This window comes from Peromyscus californicus, unplaced genomic scaffold (assembly GCF_007827085.1).
Source record: "Peromyscus californicus insignis strain IS unplaced genomic scaffold, ASM782708v3 Scaffold_21__1_contigs__length_65335640, whole genome shotgun sequence".
In the NCBI taxonomy this organism is placed as follows: Eukaryota; Metazoa; Chordata; class Mammalia; order Rodentia; family Cricetidae; genus Peromyscus; species Peromyscus californicus.
The window spans coordinates 24,785,954-24,801,799 of NW_026294514.1; positions in this window are offsets into that span (position 1 = coordinate 24,785,954).

Below are 15,846 nucleotides of genomic sequence, written 5' to 3' on the forward strand. Positions count from 1 at the left end.
TTTGCGGGGAGCCCCCTTTACATTTCAGAAGAAAGTTTTCTCTTTCAGTTCCATAGAAAGATCTCTAGCGGCCTTTAAGCAAAAATACGATATTTGACAGGAATTTGATAGGAATCCTTAGGACTTCACCCTTTTACTTGAAAGTTGGGTTTTGTTTTTAACTTTGGAGATGGAGAGATTTTCTAAGTTAAGATAAATCTGCCTTGCTACTGTATCCTTCTGAGATCAAGATTATCTCCAACTCAGAGATAATTAAATCTTAAACACTACACCTGGGGTGGGGAACTGTAAATATCTCTAGCACTGGTTGCTCTTCTAGAGGACCCGGGTTCTATTTCCAACACCCATATGACCATGAACAACACCCACATGACCATTCACAACCATCTGTAACTCCAGGTCTAGGGGGATCTGTCTCCTCAAAATTAGGCAATTCATACCTCAATAAAGTTGGGAGTTTTGTTTGTCTGTTTGTTTTAGGACTATTTCTGTGTCTGTAATACTTTTAGCATTTTCTAATTTCATTTCAAAGCCTTGATCCTAGGTTGCAACAACGTCCACAAAGCATCCTTATGTCTTAGTTTTTCTAGAGGGAAGCTGACCTTCAGTATAGAGGTGGCTTTCCCCATCGGCAGCTTGTTGAGGCGCTAGCTGTCTGTGTGTGTGATGGCGTGCATGTGGCCAAGAGACACACCAACCACGAAGGATTGTGCCTTGCTTCCTCCTGTAATTGCCAGGAGAACAGAAATTTCCCAGTGTTTCTGACAACTTAAAATTTCCCTAAGCAAAAGGGAGCGCATCCATCTGTGTTTTGCTGTTGGAAGGAGATGGTTAAGAAGCATGTGTGGTACAGAACTGAATTAGATAGACTTCTTTCAAGTCGAAAATTGGAGGTGGGGCTGGGTGACGAGCAAAGACAATTTATCAGACCCACTCATTCAGGGTTGAAATTAAAACAATTTACAGGATGAGTTTTGAGGGTAAATTTTTACTTTCCAAGTGAAAATGTGGGTTTGTTTAAGACTAATAAACACTATAGGCAGTATCCCTACTGACCAAATGGGTTGCCCGGCGGGGGAGGGGCATCCCTGATAAGACCATCTGGGCTTAAAAAGATACAGTTGGGTGGCAGTGGCAGTTTTTTCTGATAATCTTTGGCCTTTATCCTGCTGTTAATCTCTCAGTTCTGCCTGGGGAAGCCTTTGGCTGGGTAACCTTGAAACTTTCAGTCTCCAGGTCTTTCAGCATGTTCATAAAATTTCCTGATTTTCTTTAGGTAGGCTGAATGGAGATAAATTACAGTCATTTTTGTTGCTTTGGGGTTTGGGGTGTGTGTGTGTGTGTGTGTGTGTGTGGTTTTGTTGTTTTGTTTTTGTTTTTGCTTTTTGCATGAAACACTTATTTTTCTGCTGAAAACAGACATGCCTGCAAAAACACTGCTCATTAAGCACAGGTGCAGAAAAAGCATAAGCTGCCCCATGGGCAGCCTGAGTGAACAGTGTGTCTGAGCACTTTGTCCAGAATTGACAGTCAGCCTGCAACCAGGGAGAAAATATTTGATAATGGTTTTAAATTATGCCATGAAAGCTAGCTAGTTTTAACTTAATAAGCATTTTGTTTATATTTAAAGTTACTTTTTTTTTTTTAAATCAGCACTTTGAAAAGCCTTAATCTACGCCTTTTGCTCCTTAATGGGAAGACTCTTTTCTCATTAGAATGATGTAACTCCCAAAGGCTTTGCAAAGGAGTCTACTTAAAAACGGAAAGAACTACTGTTCAGCTGGACCATATGACCAGACCATCTCTACTTCTCCAAGATAGGCAGCATGTCATTGGGAAATTCTTATTTGTATGAATTGTTGATTCTTTTTTCCAGAATGGCTTCATCTTATGTTAGCAACATGATTTTATGTCCAATTTTGTTTTATGTTGGCAATTTGTTCAGGGAGATTGACAAAAAACAAAAACAAAAAACTTGCCGGGCACTTGGGAGGCAGAGCCAGGCGGATCTCTGAGTTCCAGGCCAGCCTGGGCTACAGAGCGAGATCCAGGAAAGGCGCAAAGCTACACAGAGAAACCCTGTCTCGAAAAACAAAAACAACAACAACAAAAAAAACTTGAAAGATTTTCCATATTTAAATTATTTTCAAGTTTTTGCACCACATATTTCAAATTTCTCATAAGCAGTTGGCCAGGAAGATAGAATCAGATACACTAAAAATAACCACAAATATTATGATTCAAATAAAAATGTATACCAATAGTAGACAATTAGGATAGAGGTGGCAATAGTCATTGTGTCTAGTTAGTGGTAACCAATGAAGGACATATCCAACTGAAACAATATATAAAAACAAAGACCAAAAAAACTTCTCTCAAAATTTATACTGAATTGTATCCTAGATTAATTCAATATATTCCTTTATTGGCTATGAAAGTTTTACTAGCATGGAATGGACATTTAAAACCCACCATTTTAAACATGAAAAAGGAAAGACATGGATCCCATGCATAGAAAGAATCATAACATTTCAACACCTTAATAGAAAAAAATTAAGGAAGTAGATTTTACTAAACACGGATCGAAGCCAGATGATTGGCTTACAAACTACCTACTCGGTTTCTCACTCCCCTCTCAGCAACTGTCTTATTTCGCAGAGTTGGGGACGGAACTCAGCCTGGAGTTTGATGCGCAAGTGCTCCCACACTAAGCTATGGCACCACCAGCCCCCACCAAGAACTTACGGGAAAGTCCCATCATCTTCTCATCCTTACACACGAGAAGCTATGGCTCAGAAAATCTCTAGAAGGGCATTTCCTAAGTCACCAGCTTTGTAGAAATAGTGTGCCACTTCATAATCTCGCTCTTGCAACAAAAGCCTGGGCAAAGCAATTGGCTACAGTATTTGGGCGGATGTGGTCTTCTACATGAGGCTAATTCATCTAAGAGAGGCCACACGTAAAGTTACTCGCTGTCATACTACTGGTTTCTGCTTGTTGTATAAGGACTGGTCAATCGTCTAGCAGTTCGACTACTATGGGGAAGACATTGGTGGGGGTGGGATTTAACCCAGCCAGGGCTTTGATCATGCCAAGCATACTCTACTGAGCCACAAGCCCCTTGCTCCTAGTTTTGGCATTTTGAATCAAATGTGGAAGATGGTCCCTAGGGACTCTCATCTAGCTTGAAAGTTTGGTGGGGAGTCTGTTTTATAGTTGACGCCTAAAGGCCCAGCCCTGTCCTCATTGTGCCCTGGGAGTAAGTACTTGGCAAATGAAGAAAAGAATCTTAGATGTTGGCCGGGTGGTGGTGGCTCATGCCTTTAGTCCCAGCACTCGGGAGCCAGAGGCAGGTGGATCTCTGTGAGTTCAAGGCCAGACTGGTCTACAGAGCGAGTTTTAGGACAGTCAAGACTGTTACACAGGGGAAAAAAAATGTATCAGGGGAAAAAAATAAAATCTAAGATGATGAACACTTTCCTGTTCACATGGAGACTACAGCCGGGGGCAGTACTCAGTACTTTGCATGTGTTATTTAACTTTGTCCTCAAAGCCACTGCCAGGAATAGATATTAACAGCCTCATTTTACTCTCTGAGGCTCAGAGTTTAAAGATGAGAGCGACAGGACTGGAATTTAAATTAAGGTCCCTGACATAAAACTCATGTTCTTAACTGAGACATTCATGGCTTTCCCTGAAGTCATTTTGTCCCACCTAAGTTACAAGAAGTGTGGGAAACTCTGGCTTTACCTTTTTATCTTCCCCTAGATCCTCTTGCTCTGCCCTGGGCCCGGAGCCTAGCCTTCTGGACTGTTCAGCTAGCTGTCTGCCTGCAGAAGTACCCGAGGGAAGAACTCAGGAAACTTCTTCCCCACATCTACACCCCGCCCCCTGCCCTTCTGCCCGTTCCTTCTAGAAAACCTGTGTTTGCAGAGGGGGGCAGTATTTCCCCACAAGGATGAATGAAGATTGGTTCTGGGATTGGGGTAGGGCCGAGCAGGGCAGGGAGGTGGGGTGAGGGAGCATGGAATGAGCTGCTCTAAAACGATCTTCAGTTGTTCGTTTATCCCATGAGAATTCTAATCAAAGTTGATTTATCTCTAGGGATAGGCTGGGTCAGAGATAATAAATAGGAAGACGAGCAGAGACGGGGAACTCTGATCCACACTAGATTTCTATCAGGATGTTCTCACAGGAGGCTCCAGTTCCCAAGAGCTCTGTCCTGCTCATGGTGGTCTAGAGTGACAAAATTCTTCCGTATTTCCTTTATTTATTTTTTATTTTTATTTTATTTTTCTCTTTATAGCCTGGACTATCCTGGAACTCACTCTGTAGACCAGGCTGACCTCAAAATCACAGAGTGAGTTCCAGGACAGCCAGGGCTACACAGAGAAACCCTGTCTCAGAAAATAAAATAATAAATAAAAAAATTAAAAAGTGCTTCATAAATCTGCAGCCATCATGTACATCCCGAGTGCTGGGATTAAGGAATCACCACCACCACCACCACCACCACCAGGCTCTATATTTCTTTTTCAAAGATTTTAAATCCTGTATATGTGTGTGGGGGTGGGATAGATATGTGCATGGGAGTGCAGATGCCGGAGGAGGCCAGAAAAAAAAAAATCCCCTGAGCTGGAGTTATTGGTGATTGGCTGGTCATGGGTCCCTGGGTACTGGAAACTGAACTCTGATCCTCTGGAAGAGCAGTATGTGCTCTTAACTGTGACAAAGTATCTCAGCTGCTAATTCTTGGAGGCATAAGCATCAATGATTTATTTATCCATTGCTAAAACCTTGATAATAGACCTTTCTCGAAGTCTTCCCACAAAAACCAATTGAATTTCCATTTTTTGATGAAACACTCACAATCCAAATTCTAACAGTCTCTAATCATGACGGTAGTGTATGGTTTAATCTTACATGGCAACAATATATTTAAGACACTTTTCCAAACTGAACAATTAGTATCTGAGTATCCATAGGTTTCCCCTGGGAGCTCTCATATCTGTTGATGGTGTGCCCTCTAACACTATAGCTTTCCCAGAGTAAAATGCTCTAATCCAGTCATGATACAGCCACAGAAGATAAACAGTGATGTGTCCACCAAGTCATTTGGTTCATGCAAAGAAGGAATCAGCAGGCAGATGTGGTGGCCCATGACTTTAATCCCAGCACTCAGGAGGCAAAGGCAGGAGTATCTCTGTACTTGAGGCCAGTCTGGTCTACAGAATGAGTTCCAGGACAGCCAGGGCTACACAGAGAAACCCTGTCTCAGAAAATAAAATAATAAATAAAAAAATTAAAAAGTGCTTCATAAATCTGCAGCCATCATGTACATAAAAGTGAAGGATGTTTTTGCTTGTATCATACAATGGTTACAACACAATAAGATGGTTATAGCAACACACAGCTTTTCTTCAGTGCTTTGAAACTTCTCAGTGTTCTGGAGACTTTTCAACTCTGCTACTTATCTATTGAAATCTGCTTAGTTAGGGGTTAGGTTGGAACTCCACAGCAACTGCAATGTCTCTGTTAGTTATGTGCGAGCAGTAATTACCATGCAGCCCTTCTCAAAGGTATTTGCTAATTGACCCTCGACTGCAGAGCAGTCCTGTGTCTGTCAGTAGACACAGTGTTCTGCAAGACTCCCCAGACTTCACCAAGTGACACAGTGAACCTGTCTGCCTGTCTTCTTCATCCAGCCAAGCTTTCAAGTAAAATAATGCAAGTGTTGAGGACCCAAATGATGAAGCCACTTCAGCTTAGCGGAGCAATACGAAGTAAACCCAGTACGGAATTCTGGGTAGGACACCAGCTCTGTTCTGATTTTGTCCTCAGTGACTGAGTTTTTTAGCAGGCCAGCAACATCGTAAACAGGAAGATCATTTTCTTCAGTAAATGAAGATCTTTGTTTTCACTGTTCTTTCTCAAAGTGTGGCTTGACTCTTTGGGGGGAGGTTATTAAAACGGGCTTAGATAAAGTTACCACTTAAACAATCGACTCGGATAGTTCAACAAATTGTGATTGTGGATGCTCCCATTTAGAGGATTAAGAGGAGTGAGAGGCACATGATTAGAGCGTTAGGGCCTTTAAAAAGACGATTTGTTGCTCTGTCTAGCATATTCTCATCATATGTCAACTGCCTTTGAGATACACGCTTCGATAAGGGTTGACCTGTGTACACCACAAATGATAAGACAGTGGCCAAAAGTACCCTGGTCCTCGGAGTAACCTTCCCCTCCTGTCTTCTCTTGCCCCATGAGTCAGCCTCCTGCCACCCTGGGTTAGTTTGCATTTTCTAGAGTTTTATATACCGGTTGTGTCTGACTCTTATACTGAGGATAATTATTTTGAGATTCATCTCTGTTTATTGTATGAATAAATGGTTTTTGTATGTATGGATTTTTTTGTGGATACATATCTCGTAATGAAATTGTTCAAATCGTTTGCTAGGTGAATTTTTTTAGTATTTCAAGACAATAGTCACTGTCCTTGCTTTGTTGTATCGATCCACCTGTCACCATCAGTGGGTGACACCCCAGCTCATGTCCCACAGCATGTTTTATGTGAGACAGCAGTTTGTCCCTCTTCATGTGAGCAGCTACTGAGGGGCTCCTGTGTTTTCAACAGTTTAAGTACACTCATCAACAACTGAAAAAAAAAATATTATCCTCTTTGGCACCGTAGTTGTCAGTTATAATTTGGTATTATATAAATTTTTATTTAAAAAAATTTAACATTTTCATTTAAAAAACTTTAACATTTACTATGTGTGTACACATATATGGGGGTGCATGCATGCCATGACATTTCTAAGGAGATCAGAGGACAACCCATCAGAGTTATCTCTCTTCCTACAAAGTGGGTCCCAGGGATCCAACTCAGATTATCAGGTTTAGCTACAGGCACATGTTTACCCATTGATCTGTCTCAACGGCCCATGGATTATGTGTTTTTAGAAAGTCTAAAAACTTTGTGCTTCTTCCATTTTGAGTCTGATAAAAGTTGTTACTTTTGGCAGCTTTTTGGTACATAAGTTTTTACTATTATTTTAATATTCCCTCTTTGCTTATCCAGTATTATATCATTTCCTACTAGTCCACTATTTGAAAACAGTTTCTGTTTCTCTTGAAGCATGATGCCAAAGATTGAAACTGAAGGAACGTCTAATCAAAAGTCAATGAAGGAAAAGACACTACAGGAACTAAGTACTATAACCATGGCTTTGCCCGGTGTTGAATTTCATGATTATTAAGCTAATTGGTAGGTAATGATAGGGTGATTATTGTTTAATATAATTAGTATGTAAATAAGGTGCTATCAGTTAGTTTCTATGTGAAGTTGTTCCTCGTGGCTCTGATGATTCTGGGCATTCTAATGTTTGTCTTTCTCATCGTGGTCCAAATTCAACACTTCGCTGTAGAGACCAATATCTTATTGTAGTTCTTGAAATTTTCATTGATGCTTTTCTCCCAAATAGTGCCCTCATCTCTTTAATGGAGGACACCAACTTCAATCTTACTAGGAAACCTTTTTCCCTCCCATTGCAAATTTTTAAGGGGGAATGGTAGGGACTGCCAGATGTTTACATAGAGCATTCCCTTCTCAAGCACAGTAGACTGCATTTACAGCCTCCCTGGTAGTTAGACATGCAGTAGACATTGTCCTCATCAGTGGAATGTGAGAAGTGACATGTTTCAGATCTGGGGCGGGAACGCCATTCAGCATTGTGCCTCCCTCCCGTTCATTCCCACCAGCAGAAATGCAGACATGGACGGCATCCAGCATTTACCGTAAAGATGATGCAAATGTTTGGGGAATTTTTGGGCTCTGAAACACTCTGATGAACAGAACTTGACCAGTGACCTGGGTCATTCAGTTTGGGACTGTTGCCTGAGACAGAAGTATACTTCTTGCTCATCCAGTCCCCTTGTTCCTAGCATATCTGTTCCGGAGCCATGCTTTTCCAGAAGGCTTTTGTTGCTTTCCGTAGCTGCCCCCCTTCTGAGAATGTTCTTTTCATTTGCTAGCTTTGACTTGATGTAGACACCTCTGTACCACAGCCCTCTCTCTTTCTGGCTTCCCATAAACACACATAGAATTGTAGTTTCTATGCCAACCTCCCTTAATGTTTTGCTATTTACTGCTGAATAGTAAATTTAAATTACCCATTGAATATTTTTGAGTACCTGCTAAGAACACTGGTACAAGTCAAAAGGTTTTCCTCCCCTCAAATCCACCTGTTGAAATCTTTACCTCTCATTGGGAACTTCATGGGGGACAGAGTCTTTAAAGAAGTAACTTGGTGACAAGTTCATTAAGGTGAGCCATGACGCTATGTGACTGTTGTCCTTACGAAAAAGGGAGACCTGGCAATGAACAGTCCGAAACCTACAGCTTGGTGTTGACTGGAGCCTCAGGACTCCAGACCGCAGCATGGCTGCTACACACGTCTCCATAACAACCATAGCCAAAGCACCTGGTGACTTGGTCACGCCACCTGGGACGAAATCAAACACTGAGGTTTGACAAAGGAGAAAGAATGTCTGGCTACAGGAGACTCTGGAATTTAGGGAGACAGATGGATTTAAAGTAGGAAATAGCAATACAAACTCTGAAGACTTATTTGAAATTAAATAGGGTAGCAGTGAGTAACACAGAGGTATGGCAGACCTTGAAAGAAGGAATCAATGTTTCCACAGATGAGTCAGAGGTCAAGGCTTGCCTTGAAACCTGGAGGAGGTCTTTTTTGTTTTTGTTTTTGTTTTTGTTTTTGTTTTTCGAGACAGGGTTTCTCTGTGTAGCTTTCCGCCTTTCCTGGAACTCACTTGATAGCCCAGGCTGGCCTCGAACTCACAGAGATCCTCCTGGCTCTGCCTCCCAAGTGCTGGGATTAAAGGCGTGCGCCACCACCGCCCGGCACCTGGAGGAGGTCTTAATTCTTTGTTTTTGATACAGAATCTCACTATTTAGTCATGGCTGGTCTGGAACTCACTGTGTAGTCCCAGCTGGCCTAGAACTCAGAAGAGAGACCCACCTGCCTCTGCATCCCCGGTGTTGGGATTGAAGGCATTCACAGCCATACCCAGCTTCCATAATACTGTTTAGAGAGGACTCTGCTGGAAGAGGGAAAAGGTCAATGGTCAGTATTGATGACTTAAAATAAAAAAAAAAAAATTAAACAAAGAAAAGAATAAAATCGTGAGGAATCTATTAAGTCCAAAGAAGAATATCTGTAAGCCCTGGTACCATGAGGAACCAAACAGTTTGAAGGTGGCTTAATATGGATTTATTGTTATTCACTGCACCAAGTAATGACGTGCTTGGAAGAGGTCCATGTCCAAAAAGAGGTCCCTGAAACAGGTAGGCCCTCTCAGATGCCAGAGCTAGACAGAATTCTCTGGCCTTTGAGTAATTTCTAAAGTCAAATTGACAACGGTGAGCCTCTGTCCTGCCGTCACTGTAGTCCCAAATGCAAAGTGCTGAGCTCAGTTCGGTGGATTGGATTTTGTGTGGTCTGTCCTGTTTCAGTTACAGCATCTCTGCAGTCTTTGAAGCTGTAACGCAAATGTGGGGGCAACTCTCTACTCCCCAAGTCTGCTACCACATTAGACAAAAAGATGTCCCCCTTGCCACTTGTGCTAACAAGGGTTCTGTGACCCTTTTGAGTCTTGGCAGTGGTGAACCAGGGGCAGATAGTAAAAAAAACCAAACTGTGTGAGGTCCAAGAATGTGGCCTTCATCAGGATGTCTGCTAGGTACCACTTGCAATGACTGTTCATTCATGGCACTTACAGGATTTGACAACTCAAGGGGAAGGCCAGAGCGTGAGGATCTCTGGCATTGTCTTTTATCAAGATGGCTCTTTGCCTGGATGCGTTTGGATGAGTTTGGAGGCTGCACACGGGATCTTGTAGCAGGATCCTAGAAGGCCACCTGGAGAAAATCTGTGGAGTACATTTCTTCCCTAATGGCTACCACGTTGCGAAATGGCAGTGGTAGCAACATCGGCAAAAGATGGGACCTTTGGTCATGTTGCTGCCTCCGTAGCATCCCTGCCCATTAGAATTCAGTGACTTGTGCCCAGTTTGAGCCTATCAAGAAAGTAGTACCTGTGATAAGGTATCTAAGATATGGGCCAATCTAGGCTGGTCTCCACAGAAGACTGCCTGGTTATGAGAACACAGTGATGGACATTTCTTCTGATGAGTGACTCAAAGCCATGTGTTCATGGATGGACCTTAAAACTCTGGATGACTGAGTAGTGAAGACCATGGAAGAAGAATTCTGACCTCAAGCTCTCTTAGTATTCATATCCTTCAAAGAAAATCACTGATGTATCTTGTTTTATTGTGTTTTCTGCCCATTACCATGTATAGACTTGGCTTTTCATGTCAGCCCTACTCATGAACAGGTAACGAAGTCTCTTGGTGATGACAAACTCCTTTCATGGTCAAAACTTAATTCTCACCTTCAGGTTCTTCTGTGAACCATGAAGATGTTTTTATTAATAGTTTTTATTATCACCTTACCTTACCTGGCACTCAAGATTGTGACCGTTCTTTTTGAATGTCTCAATCTTGAAAGCTGGCCTTTTATTCCATGGTGGATGTTCTGGAACTATGTGTAATTTAGCAAGCAAGATGGCTGGACTACAGTCCAGAGTCTTTCAGGTTAGAAGGAACATGTCAGCCGGGGGGTGGTAGCTCACGCCTTTAATCTCAGCACTCGGGAGGCAGAGCCAGGCGGATCTCTGTGAGTTTGAGGCCAGCCTGGGCTACAGAGTGAGTGCCAGGAAAGGCGCCAAAGCTACACAGAGAAACTCTGTCTCAAAAATAACAAAACAAACAAAAGGAATATGTTACCATAAGTTGACTGAACTATGCTGTCAGTGAACCCATTTCCTCTCCCCAGGAATGAGAGGTGAAGTGGGTAGTCTGTGGCTATTCTGGTGTTTATGTAATAAAGACCATTGAGCTTCCTCCTGCAGAGTTCCTGTGGAATGGTAATTGGAGCATTACCTTGTCTGAGAGCTCACCTTGTCTAAAGAATGCCTTCCATTTGCCTTTGAATTCTACATCCTTCATAGTATCTTAAGTAAGGCCATTGTGTCAGGATTCAAAGCAATTTTAAGAATGCAAACATGATGTCTATGTCGTACAACTGCTTTTCTCTTGGTTATTTTGAAGATGTATTTCTTATATTAAAAGATATTTCATGTCTAAATAACAGGAAGGGATTTTGTAATGGTCATTCCTAAATATAAAACATAAACTTTTTTCTTTATTATGTACTTGATAAAAGTCAAATCTAAGAACCAAAATGAGAAGCAAGAATTACCCAGTTGATTTAAACTGAATGTTCTTAATTGTTCTCCGACTAAGATAGATTTTGCAATTTTCTCTTTTTGGTACATCTCTGAGTTTAAAAGGACAATGAGAGGCCAAGACAGATGAGAAAATTATGCTACCAAGATGTGACAAGCGGTCATGCAAACAAGAATTGTTCACTTGCTTGGAAAGGAGACAATAAACAAGACATACTCCTCAACGCTCAAATATCCCGATGGGTCCAGATCCTGGGAAAATTTAAGCAATGAAGCAGTTATAGTTACAAGGTCAGAAATTAGAAGTGACAGCTGATGGTTATTTCTAAGAGGTGTTGATGTTATAAATGAAAGGTTTTTGCGGCGCTCTGGCCCCAAAGGAAAAGTCACCACACAGGACAAAATCCACTAACAAGAATTTTATCAAGACAAAGGGATCACGGGGTCATGTCTGCATGACTACGGTGACCGAGTTAACCATGGGTCATGGGTCACGCAGGACGTATGACCCAGAAATGACTAGGCGGAGATGACTAAGTGTCCTGCCGGGCGTGCACGACCATGGGGCGTGGTTGGAATTCATGTCCATATATGTATATATATATGATCAAAAGTGTATGAAGATATTGGTTATTGACTGAATGTGTTTCACCCTATCCTCAATTTTATACATTGAAGCCTGATCCTCAATGTGGTCATTTGGAGAGAGAGGGCTTCTTGAAGTTAGTCTTTATTGACAACTTGATTGGACTGAGAAGCATTTGCAGATTTGGTACATTTGCAGATGTGGTACAGCTCGACTCTGGCTGGGCAGGTGAGAGGAGAGTGATGTATTTTCAGGGCAGATTCAGTAAGAGGAGAAAACTCATCCTGACTCTGAGTAGGACCATCCAACAGATTGGGATCCCGCATGGAACAAAACGGGGGAATGGAAAGAGCAGGCTATGGTGCTTACTCACTCTGTCTCCGCTTGGTGCTGGTGCTAAGGTATAAATGCCCCTGCTGTGCCCTCCCATCATAAAGGTCTGAAGCCTATGAAATTGTGACCCAAAGCGAGTGTTCCTCCCCTTAAGTTGTCCCTCTCAGGGGTTTGGTCACAGCACCTAGAAATGCTGACTAACAGAAAATTGTTTGCAGGTGAGTAGGGTCATTTAAAAGCTTTGGAGCAGGTTTTTAGGAAGAATTCGAAAAATTTTCAGGATGTGGGCTAGAGGCGTTAGCATGCGTAAGCAGAGCTTAATAATAGGTAATTTTGGTGGGAGCTCAGCAGGCGAGAATGTCAACAGCAATACTGACTGTACTCATGAGGCTTCGTGCTCCACTGTGGCAAGTGACTTTCTGAGACTTCGTGAGAGAGGCCGAGTTAGATGACGATATACTCATTTGGAAATTTCAAGACAGTCCAGCATTCACACTGTAGTGTGGATATTGCTGGTTCCTTTTAGCCAGTGTACAGTGAGACGTTGAAGTGGAAAAACAGAACAGAAGGATTTGGGGAAAAAAGGATGTTATTTTTTCCACCTCAGAAAAGAAGCATGTTGAAAGCTGGAGCCAAGGAAAAGGTGGTAGTAAAGATACAGACTGTTTAAACAGTGTAGGTACACTGGGACAGCAGGAATGCTGCCTGGAGGCATCTCAGGATTTAGCTCAAATGTTTTCGAAAGACTTGTTTCACCTCTGGAGTGTCTAGACTGACTGCTCAGGGATGTCTAGTAAATGAATTCACCAGGATTTGTTCATCAAACTCAGGCATGACACACTCAGAGGGCTAATGCCACTGTGGTCCCGAGGGACATTAGCTACCACTCGAGATGGGTGAGATGGTGGGAAGCATTAACATAATTTTTATGATGCTAATTTTCTAAGTATGAAAAAGGCCAAGAGTTATGGAGCCATGGAAGTTAGCCTTGAGGCATCAAAGGAAGGTGAGGGAAGTCAGGAAATGTCCCAAGAGTCAGAGTCCCTGCAAACAGTCCTGAGAAAGTAAAGCATAAAGCTTGGAGGTTTGAGCCTGTGGTGGTTTGAAAGAAAATGCCCCCCACCCAAAGGGAGTGGCACTATTAGGAGGTGTGGCCTTGTTGGAGGAAGTGTGTCACTTTGGGGGGCGGGCTTTGAGGTCGCTTTTGCTCAAGCTTCCCTCAGTGTGACTTTCAGTCGACTTCCTGTTGCCTGCAAGATGTAGGACTCTCAGCTACTCCAGCACCACATCTGCCTGCAAGCCGCCATGACATGCTCCCCACCATGACAATAATGAACTGAACCTCTGAAACTGTAAGGGAGCCACCCCAATTAAATGTTTTCATTTGTAAGAGTTGCGGTGGTCATGGTGTCTCTTCACAGCAATACAAACCCTAAGACAGAGCCCAAGCTGCAATAGACACTCCAAGGGGTTAGAGATGCCAGGAGAATGAATGCATGCTGAATGAAGCTGGAGACAAAGAATGGGCCCAGCTTAACAGAGAGATTGGGTGGGTTGTAAACTGCAAGGCCATAAAGGTAGGACTACCCAAACTCATTGGAGCTCACATCATGGCACCATGTGTCAAGATGCTGGTGATGGAATGCCAGATGTTTGGCTCTTGCTTTGGCCCTGCCTTTCCATGTTATTTTTTCATTGCTTTCATTTGCAGTGGGACTGTTTACTATTTGTCTTTGTATATCACAGATACGTAATGTGTGTGTGTGTGTGTGTGTGTGTGTGTGTGTGTGTGTGTGTGTCCAGTTAAGAATAGATTTTAGATTTTTTGTTTTTTAAAGACAGGATCTCATGTATCTCAGTCTGGTCTTGACTGTGCTATGTAGCTGAGGATAACCTTGAACTTTTGGTCTTTCTGACTCCACTTCCCAAGTGCTAGGATTACAGGTAAACACAGATTCTTGGTTCATACAGTGTTGGGGACTGTGCTAGTTAATTGTCTATAAATTGCTGTGATGAGACACTGTGACCGAGGAACCTTATAGAAGACAGAGCTTATTTGGGCCAACAGTTTCATAGGGTCAGAGTCCAGAGTTAGGGACAGAAGGCCTGACTGAGGAGTAGGAAGCTGCGGGCTCCCATCTTGAAATGAAGCAGAGAGAGTGCACTGGTGATGGCCAGCAGCTTTGACACTCTCAAAGCCCACCTCCAGTGATACCATAATACCTCCTACAAGGCCATACCTCCTAATGCTTCCTAAATAGCTCTACCAACCGGGGACCAAGCATTCAGATGCCAGAACCTATCAGGGACATTACAGGGATCAAACCTGGGGCTTTGTGCATGCTATGTAAATAATCTACCAGCTGTGCTACTAACCCAGTCCCTATTTTAGATATTTTAAATGGTTGGGGGGAAAAAAGGAATACCACTTTATTACTTGAGAATATTGTATGATACTCAAATTTCAGTGTTCATAAATGAAGTTTTTTTTTGCAAGTGTCTATGGTGTGTGTGTGTGTGTGTGTGTTGTGCGTGTGTGTGTACACAGATGCAGAGACCTGAGACTGATGTTGGGGGTCTTTCTCAACTACTCTCAGCCTTTTTTATTGAGGCGGGGTCTCCTGATTGAACCCAAAGCTCACCGATATGTTTAGTCTGGCCAGCCGGTTTGTCCTGGGGATCCCTTGCCTTCACCTTCTGAATGTCCAAACTGCAGGCAGGCTACCACCCAGCTTTGGTGTGAAGTCTGCCCTTTAGAACTCCAGTCCTCACATGCGTGTGAAAAGTGCTTTACCCAGGGAGTCATCACCCCACGCCTATAAATGAAAGCAGTCTCTCTCCTCTCTCTCTTCCTCCCCTTCCCCCTCCCCCTCCCCCTCCCTTCCCAGGGTCTCTATGACCTCAGACTCATGCTTCTCCTGCTTCAGTCTCAGAGTGTGGAGTCGGCGTGCACACAAGTCGTTAATGTTTTATTTAGGCTTTTGTGCTCTCGTGGCACAGTTGACAGTTGTGACAGAATCCATGTTGACATATTGGTCATGAATCTGAAAATATTTGCCATGTCCATTTAGGAACAGCTTGCTGACCTTTGGTGTAGAGCACCAAGGTGAAACGTCCTTTCAAATTTGGATAGTACTTTTTTTCCTTCTGTTTCAGTTGCCTTGCCAAGATATGATTCAACAGTAATATTTTAAGTGTCAAAGATTTATTATTTTCCTAAAGGAATTCAAAACGACTTTCATATAAAATACTCATTTTCACACTTCTGTTTCAAAGGCTCGAAAATATTGACCTGAGTTACATAATTAAAATCAAGTACAATTAGGATAGACACATTGGTACTTCCTAACTGACTCCTGATGAATGAATCACTTGGCTCTGGGAACAGGCAGGTGCTGGTTCGCCATGTTTTGGGCTCTCACTGGGTGTCACCAATCTGCTTCATATATATATATAGAGAGAGAGAGAGCAGAGTTCAGGTTACTGTGGCAGATGAGCCCATGATGGTTGTTGAAGAGATCTGATGTTGTGTTTGTTGCCTGGTCGTTTCGGATTCTTGGTTTTGTCTCACCCACTAAAGAAGAAATCCCTCGGGGT